The 8852-nt window shown below is 43.8% G+C and overlaps 1 protein-coding gene across 8 annotated transcripts in view; it reads left to right on the top strand.

Annotated features, from left to right (window-relative positions):
* The first annotated feature begins 205 nt into the window (after positions 1-205).
* SLC16A1 (solute carrier family 16 member 1) overlaps positions 206-8852 on the top strand; it is a 33772-nt gene continuing 25125 nt past the window's right edge. For 4 of the 8 annotated variants that reach the window (XM_004002335.5, XM_060412883.1, XM_060412873.1 and 1 more), the window contains exon 1: positions 1691-1855. The gene's annotated coding sequence lies outside the window, so the exon portion shown is untranslated. Of the gene's footprint in view, positions 325-1343; positions 1440-1537; positions 1591-1690; positions 2579-8852 lie in introns of those variants that run through there. The other 4 variants (XM_042252642.1, XM_060412876.1, XM_060412880.1 and 1 more) reach the window with 4 other exon arrangements.

The raw sequence follows: 8852 nt of genomic DNA, 5'->3' as shown, positions 1-8852 counted from the left end.
GAATGAGGCTCAGAGTGGGGGTGGTGGGGTGGTGGGGGTTATGATTTTACCTAAGGACAAAGACGTGGTAAGTGCCAAGTATTCAAGCTGGAATTCAGATCTGATCCTGGGTCCATATTGTGAATCTACCACACTATGCTCCTCCTACATTCCACTGTTCAGGTCCTGACAGTTCATATCTGAACCAGTCCTAGTCTGTCTTCCTAACTCTCCTACCATCTACCCTGAATGCTGCTTATTATACCCGTCACAGTCCTGAAGTGCTGCTGAAGTCCTGACCAACTGAAGGACCTGAAGAGCCTTCCTTCTCTGTACTTATCAAAGGTAAAAAAAACAATTATTGCTCATAAGTGGCACTTGGCTTTAGATTCCATGCTGTTTTCTAACGTGGTGAACTGTTACTGAAAACTTTTCCTTGCATGAAACAGAGGCGGAGTGGGTGAGAGGGAGAAAGTATTTGGAAACTTTCAGAATCTTATCCCTCAGGGCCCATTCCATTACAATCTAGGTTCTTCATTTGCAAAACAAAAAGCTGACCACTCGGGATTGTAAAGAGAATTAAGTAAGCGAGGGGTCAGGGGAGGAGAGGAGCGCAGGCTTCCAGTGCTGGTCACTGTTGGTTTGTCTCCATCTGACTCGACCTCCCCCCTAAATCTTGAAGTCAGGCGCCTTGACCCATACATTCTCGGTACTTCTCAAAAGTCTCGGACATCAGAGGCACTCCATGTTTCTTCAGATTGATCACTTCAACATCATAGGGTCCTGAGGATAGTTCAGGTGAACTGCTAAGCATATAATCGGCCCTTCAGAACCGTTAGCTATAATTATATTTTGTCACAAACCCTCAGCGTCCATAAAGATTTGGCCTCTCTGCAGTCTCATTTCTTCATCTTTCTGACACACAGATCCTCTCTTGGGACCAGTGTCGCCACCGTCTGACCAGCTCTTTCTCCCGACTTCTGTGTCCATACCCACCATTCATCAAATGTAAAAAAGTTCCATAAATTCTCTCATCAAAATCACCAAAAGCCCTTCTGAGGTGGCCTGTATTACTGTTTCCATTTCAGAGAGCAGGAAGCAGGCCCTGAGGATTTGAGTGACTTCCCCGAGGTCACTGATCTCAAGTAGCGAGGCCGCAGCCCGCGCTCTAAAGTGCCGGCTTTCGGCCTCTTCCCGGGTCCGAGATGCACCCGCATCCATTCAAACCCCGCCCAGTCCCTCACTTCCAGTCATTTCCCAGCTTCTCCGCGCACCGTCGCCCCCCACACCTGAGTCAGGCCCCAGGCAGCTCGCCCAATCCATCCTTGGCGGTTTTCCGCTTTTCTCCACCAGAGACTAAGGGTGAGATCGACGTTGGTGCCCCAGATGCGAGTAGATCACCCCGAGGTCCTCCGACGGCGGGCCGAAGGGGAGACTCCGCAGAGGAGCGCGGCTACAAGGTCCCTGCCGCATAGCGGGGGAGCCGCGCGCGGGTCTTGCCGGGCCGCGGGTCACGTGGCGGGGAGGGGGGCGGCAGCGCGCGCGAGCGAGAGAAAGCGAGTGAGCGGGCGCGCGCCTGAGAGCTGTGGAGGCGCGAGTCGCGGTTCGGGTGTAAGTGTAGGGGGGAGGGGGCGGTGGCCGTGAGGGCCAACTCCACCCCTGTGCGCATGCTCCGGCCCCGGGTTATAAGGCAGCCTCGCGGGCCGGGCCCGACAAAGTGCTGGCGCGCTGCTACGTGACTACCCGGTCGCGTGGGTGCCCGGACGAGCGAACTAGGCAGCCGGCAAAGGACGCGACCTGTACCGTGGGCCCAGCGAAAACTCCAGCCGCGCCGCCGCGTCACGCTCACGCTAGGCGCCGCGAGCCGCGCATAACGGTTAGTTGGTAACGGCCGGTTGCGTGCTTGGCGGGGACCCTGCGGTGCCCTTGCTTCCTCCGCGTGTTTGGAGGGAGGCGTGGGGGAGTGGAGGGCTTGGTCTCTGAGGGAGGGGCGACGGCCGGGCGTGGGCTTAGGACCGCAGCAGCCACGTGGCCTCGGAGCGCAGTGTTGCTGAAGGAGACCTTGAAGCGCTGGGGACAGCGCCTCAGCAGAACTGTAGCCCCGTTGTCAGGTGCGGGCCAGCGGCCTGGCCGAGGAGTTGGGTCGTGGTGCCGGTGACCTTGGGAAAGTCGCTTCCCCTCTAGTCTTAAGTAGACTCTTGAGGAGATGCTTTTGATCTAGGCAAGGGACGACGTGAGGTTGACTCACGTGGTGCCTTCAAGCTGCTGGCCGCGTTCTCCGAGGGTAGGGATTCAGGGCGGGAGTTATTTTGGACTCGTGGCACGCCCGCCCCAACCTCTTCGGCCAGCCAATCCTTGTCCCACCTGGTGACTTGCGGCAGTGGCTCTGGGGAGCTGCAGTCCCCGTAGCCAAGACGTGACTGCAGGGTTTGAGGGGACTTAGCCGAGGGAACATTGCAACTGGCAGACTCCCGGAGTGGTGCTGACGGGAACTCTTTGTCATTCAACCTGTGGCTGCGGAACGTCCGCCGCAGCGCCCTCACTCTGGGACTTTAAGGCGGCCCTGAGGAGAGGAGTCTGAAGCATAGCGTTACACTTGGTATGATGCTCGCTTTTTGTTCCAGATACATACTTTGTCCCCACGTGCGTTTTAACATTTCATTTCTTTGTCACGACTCAAATGCGACAGGCAGTTGCCAAAATTAGTTTGTAATTAATCTTAACCCCTAAAAAAGTACTACTTGAGTCATATTCCTAGTGTGCTATACTTCGCATCTGCTCTGTCATAACTAGTTTTGAAACTTGTTTTTCCAAAAATTATTCTGGTTTTGAAATAAAATGTGGACACCTCAGTGCCCTGATAAATGTGGGTATAGTTACTAGGGGAATATGACACAGTGAACTCTGAATTGTGAGTTTTTTAGAGCGTAAGTAGGAATTAGCCATTAATAAGCAATTTTGATGGCTGTTACCAGCCCAGTGAGGTGATGCAGAGAATATGTATTTTAGTGTAGTTTTTTAGTTAGGCAATAAAAATATCCTTAAGACCAAGTTTTATGCCTTAGGGTACAATTTTGCCTTTAGGTTGCCATAGAGAAAATATATAGTTTAAGACATTTAGCCCTTAAAACAGGTATTGGGTATTATTTAAACACAAGTTGAACTTTAGTAATTAATTCAGGATTGGATGCTGTTCTTTCATTGGACTGCATTGACCCTTGTTAAAAATGCAAGTTAATGGTCTGGGGAAATTTTTATAGCTGAATAGGTTTAAAGGTTTAGTTGTAAGCTTGACATAATAGGCTATAACATACCTAAACAGATTAAAAAGGAAAAAGATTCATGTTACCATAGGATGAACCAACTGATCAGTGTTTAAATAGTTTACGTATCTTTTGGCCTTTTAAATGTTAATTCATATAACTGTGGAAAAGATCTTACTGACCAGCTAGTCAGTTTTCCTTATTTTATAGATTAGGAAACTGTTAGGGAGGTTAAGTGACTTCTGATCTTAGTTCTGAAAACTTTAATGGTTAGGTGAGAATTATGTAACTTTTGACTCCCATTTAATGAGTTCAGCACTCCTGAACTTTCTTTAAAAATTATAAATATTGGTATGAAATGTGTGTGTGTGAGAGAGAGAATCACTCAGTCGTGTCTGACTCTTTGCAACCCCATGGACTGTAGCCCACCAGGCATCTCTGTGGAATTCTCCAGGGGACCTTCTCGACCCAGGGATTAGACCCCAGTCTTCTGCATTTCAGGCAGATTCTTTACCATCTGAGCTACCAGGGAAGCCCTAGATATGAATTATCTTATGCCAAAAAGGTTATTTTGAATAATTAGTAACTTCCCAACTTATACCTTCATTCTCACTGTGTTTTCCATCCACTTCATAATATGCCTTCCTATGAAGGATTTAGGTCCCTGCAGATGTCTACATGGCATTTTGTTAGAGAAGAGGATTAGGAAGATGGGACCTGATTTGTTGGCTACCAGCCACTAGGATTCAGAGACACCTAGGATTCAGCAAGAACAAGTTCTAGCCCTGGAACTTCCCTGGTGGTCCAGTAGTTAAGACTCCATGCTCCCAATGCAGGGGGCCCCGGTTCAATCCTTGGTCAGGGAACTAGATCCCACATTCTGCAACTATGAGTTATCATGCCACAACTAAGACCTGGTACAGCCAAATAAATAAAAGTTAAAAAGAAAAAAAAAAGACTGTACTCCCAATACAGGAGGCCCAGGTTTGATCCCTGTTGGGGAAATGAGTTCTAGCCCTATCATTCCTGGAGTTTATAGTCTAACTGGAAAACATAATATATATTGACATAAATACCAGAACATGTACTCTTTATGAACAATTATTGAGTACGTAATAGAGGAAGTAGAGGTTCCTATGGGAACAAATACTGTATTATGTAGGTGTGAGACAACTCCCAGCTTAGTATAGAAGCAAAGGTAGTCCTCTCTGAGGAAATGCTGTTTAACTTGAGACTTGAAGGATGAATAGGAGTTAGCTAAAGCCAGAGAGTAATAGTGAAAAGAGCATTCCAGATCTGAGTACTGAAGCTGCAGTCAGAATACAGGGTACATTAGAAAAACTTAAAAAAGAGTTTTGCTAAAGCATAAAAATAGAGCACAGAGAACATGGAAAGATAGGAGTTGGAGAGATGGGCAATATCAGATAATGAAAGGCCTTAATTAGTCATTTTAAGGAGTAGAAAAGGGACTAAGTAAAAAGATTTAAGGAAGTGCTCTTGAAGCTAAATGAATCAAGTTCAATGGTTATAAATGGGGTTGGGAATGGCACGATCAGATTGAATTTTAGAAATAACACTCTGATAACAAAGTGGAGAACAGGTTGGAGGCTTTTGGAATTTTGTGAGATCACAGTGATGGACAAGATGGACAGTAGGGGGAAGATGGAAGAGAGAGGGAAACAGGATTCAATGATAGACCATATGTTGGAGACTAGGAAAGCCAGAGAAGTTAAAAATATTTCCCAGGTTTCTAGCTTGAACAAATAAGAGGTTTTTTTTTCTCCATCTACCCAATGTGGACATTAAGAGGTTATGTGACTAGCCCAGGGCTGTTCAGCTTGTAAAGATTGGAAATGTCTTTTTGCAGTTATTGATAGTGATTTTTTCCCCTTCTATACAGTTTATTATGGCAACTTTCAAAACCCAATTGAAGTTTCAAACAGCCATTAATGTTTCATCTGTACTCCTACCTACTTCTCTCTGCCCCTTTTTAGATTATTGTGAAGCAAAACAGATACAGTAAATATTTCAGTATAATAATATGTAAATATTTAAGTATATCCCTAGAAGATATAACTCTTGGGCTTCCCTGGTGGCTCCGTGATGAATTTGCCTGCCAATGCAGGAGACACAGGTTTGATCCCTGATCTCGGAAGATCCCACGTGCCACAGAGCAGTTAAGTTCTTGTACCACAACTGTTGAGCCTGTGCTCTAGAGTCTGGGAGCCGCAACTACTGAAGCAGTTAGGCTCTAGACCAGGTGCTCTGCAACAAGAGAAGCCCCCACAATGAGAAGCCCGAGCACCCAGCTAGACAGTAGCCTCTGCTTGCCACAACTAGAGAAAACCGTGGAGCATTGAAGACTCAGCACAACAAAAAATAAATTAAAAAACATTTAAAGTAACTCTTCCTTAAAAAAAAAAAAACAAGATGATGCTTTAAAGAAACAACCATAACCATTGTTCTGCCTTTAAATATTAACATCACCAAATAACCAAGCAGTATTCACATTTTCCTTAACTGTTTCAAAATAATTGATCAGTTTGATTTGAGATCCAAATAAGGTCACACATTACTTTTTTTTTTCACACATTACTTTTTGTTGGTATGTCCTCCCTTTTTTCTTATTTTCTTCTTAAGTTATTTGTTGAAGGTACCATGTCATTTTTATGCAGTTTCCCTCATTCTGGATTTTGTTGAATGTGTCCCGCTGGTATAGATTTAACATGTCCTAGTTTAACATATTCTATTGTATTTTCTGTAAACTGGTAGCTAGATTGAGGTTTGATTTCTGAGAGGAGGTATGGTGCGGTGGAAAGGGCAAATATAATTCATAGGTGATGGTGTGTATTTCCATTGGGGGGCATATGATGTTTGTCCTTCATACTGCTATCTTGATGGCCTAGTTCTGTTATTTCATTGGTTTGCAAATGGCAGTTTAATTCTAACATTACTTCTTAATTAAAAGAAATATATATATTTATTTATTTATTTGGCTGTGTTGAGTCTTAGTTGTGGCACTTGGGCTTTCTAGTTGTGGCATGCAGGCTCAGTTGCTCTGAGGCATGTAGGATCTTTATTCTCTGACCAGGGATCAAATCCATGTCCCCTGCATTGCAAGGTAGATTCTTAACCACTGGACCACAGGGAAGTCCCTTTGTCTTAACTGAGTAGCTAGAATACCTCTACAAAAAAGAGTTAGTTTGAATAGGAAGGGCAAGTTAAAAATTTATGTGCTTAATATAATATCATGAGTGAGAGTGAAGTCGCTCAGTCGTGTCCGACTTTTTGTGACCCCGTGGACTGTAGCCTACTAGGGTCCTCCATCCATGGATTTTCCAGGCAAGAGTACTGGAGTGGGTTGCCATTTCCTTCTTCGGGGGATCTTCCCGACCCAGGACTTGAACCCAGGTCTCCTGTATTAGCAGGGAGATTCTTTACCGACTGAGCTACGCGGGAAGCACAATATCATATCATATATCATATGATTGCAACACTGTCTTTTTGGAGAAATGTATTTAAATGTACCAAGATACATTCTCTTTGAAAGCCAGTACATATTTTATTAGAATGTTTTTTAGTACTTGTCCTTAATGTTTCAAATGGCTTTTAGTATTAGGAACATTTAGAATTTCTTTTATTAAATTGGCAGGGATTCTTTTGGTCTTTGTTCTTTCTTGCAGAGCTTATCTGTTACCATAGGTTTGAAGGAATTTCTGGTAGAATCACTTACTACCAAATCTAAACCTCTAGCTGTAACCAGATTACAGGTTTTAAATTCCTTGAGGACAGGGATTGATTACTCCAGGTAGCCAGGCTTAAAATCTGAGTCATTTTAATACTTCTCTAGTGCGTTCCTTCCCTACCAAATGCATTTAAGTGCCAACCCCTTCGTCCCTTGGTTATCTCTTACGTCCACTTTTTCCCATCCCACCCCACCCCTAGTTTAGGCTGTTGTCATTATTAGATTAGTACCGTGACCTTTTAAGTTGTATGTTGTTCATCTTTTAATTTGCCCTGACAAATTTTTCTCCATTCTTTTTCCCTCTGTAATTTCTTCTCCTCCTCCTCCTTCTCCTCTCCTTATGCCTCTTCCCCTTCTGCTTCCCCTCTTTCTTTTTGGTTGTAGGATCTATTTCATAATGGATTTATGGCAGAAAGACTAGAATAGGTGACTTGTGAGCTGTGGTGTCTTACAGAGAAGTGATTAAAAGAGCAGTTAGAATCCTATTGAAATGGTGATTTCTCTTCTAGGGGTACATTATGCACAATAACTATATGAGTTCACATCCACAAGTGTTATTGGTTGCATGGGCTGAGTCACTGAAGAGTGCTACTGACCATTTATGCAGAAACAGTGGGATCTAGCCCCTCTGGTTGTCCACACTGCCCTATTGCTGATTACAACTACTCATAACATTGAATCTGATTTGATTACAGTGATTTAGCCTTCATATAAAGGAGAAATTCCTCAAAATATATAGGCAGTGTAAGCTTCATATTTGATCATTCATTGAAAAATAGTTCTTCCCTCTGATTTTGCTCTTCTTATATAAATCTTCTGAAGATTATTAAATGAATGAAGACCTGATGACACTGTTTTAGTGTATTGTTTTGGATAATAACAGAGCTTTTGTAAATTGTCGTATTGAGCTTTTGAGAGCCAAAGCTTTTTACTTTATTAACTTTCTCTTCTATTCCCCAATCAGAGGTTTTAACCTGAGATATGCAGGTTGATACTCCATGTTGGATGGAATTCAAGGAGGCTATGAACTTGGTTGGGGAAAAACTTTTCATTGACCTCTATGTAAAATTTAGAATTTAATTTGTGGCACCAAAAAAGCCAAGAACTCCTGCTCCTAACTCCTGTACTTTTGATGTGAGAATGAAGTTAGCCAGAACCTGTGATGCAACACAGCACACAACTCATGGTGTCAGTTAAGTAAATTTTTTGGCTACTGACTTCTGTGTACTAAATCATAAATCCTGACCTCACAAATGAGAGGGATCAAAGGGGGACTGCAGCTATGAAATTAAAAGATGCTTGCTTCTTGGAAGAAAAGCTCTGACCAACCTAGACAGTGTATCAAAAAGCAGAGACATCACTTTGCCCAAAGAAGGCTGAGTGCCAAAGAATTGATGCTTTTGAATTGTTGTGCTGGAGAAGACTCTTGAGAGTCCCTTAGACTGCAAGGAGATCAAGCTAGTCAATCTAAAAGAAATCAGTCCTGAATATTCATTGGCATATGAATTCCAATTGGAGCTGAAGCTCCAATACTTAGGCACCTGATGTGAAGAGCCGACACATGGAAAAGACCCTGATGCTGGGAAAGATTGAGGGCAAGAAGAGAAGGGGATGACAGGATGAGATGACTGGATGGCATCACTGACTCAATGGACATGAGATTGATCATATTCCTGGAGATCGTGGAGGACAAGGAAGGCTGGCATGCTGCTGTCCATGGGGTCACAAAGAGTCAGACATGACTTAAACAACAACAGCTATGCTAAGGGAGAACAAAATGACTTTCACAAATTGAGACAGAATAATTTTCCCTTGTATTCAGGAAGCATATTTTTAAAATTACTGTCTCCATCTCCTAGAGGTAC

This window comes from Ovis aries, chromosome 1, assembly GCF_016772045.2.
Source record: "Ovis aries strain OAR_USU_Benz2616 breed Rambouillet chromosome 1, ARS-UI_Ramb_v3.0, whole genome shotgun sequence".
In the NCBI taxonomy this organism is placed as follows: domain Eukaryota; kingdom Metazoa; phylum Chordata; class Mammalia; order Artiodactyla; family Bovidae; genus Ovis; species Ovis aries.
Note: the sequence above shows the minus strand (reverse complement) of the source record. Positions and strands in the feature narration are given on the sequence as shown.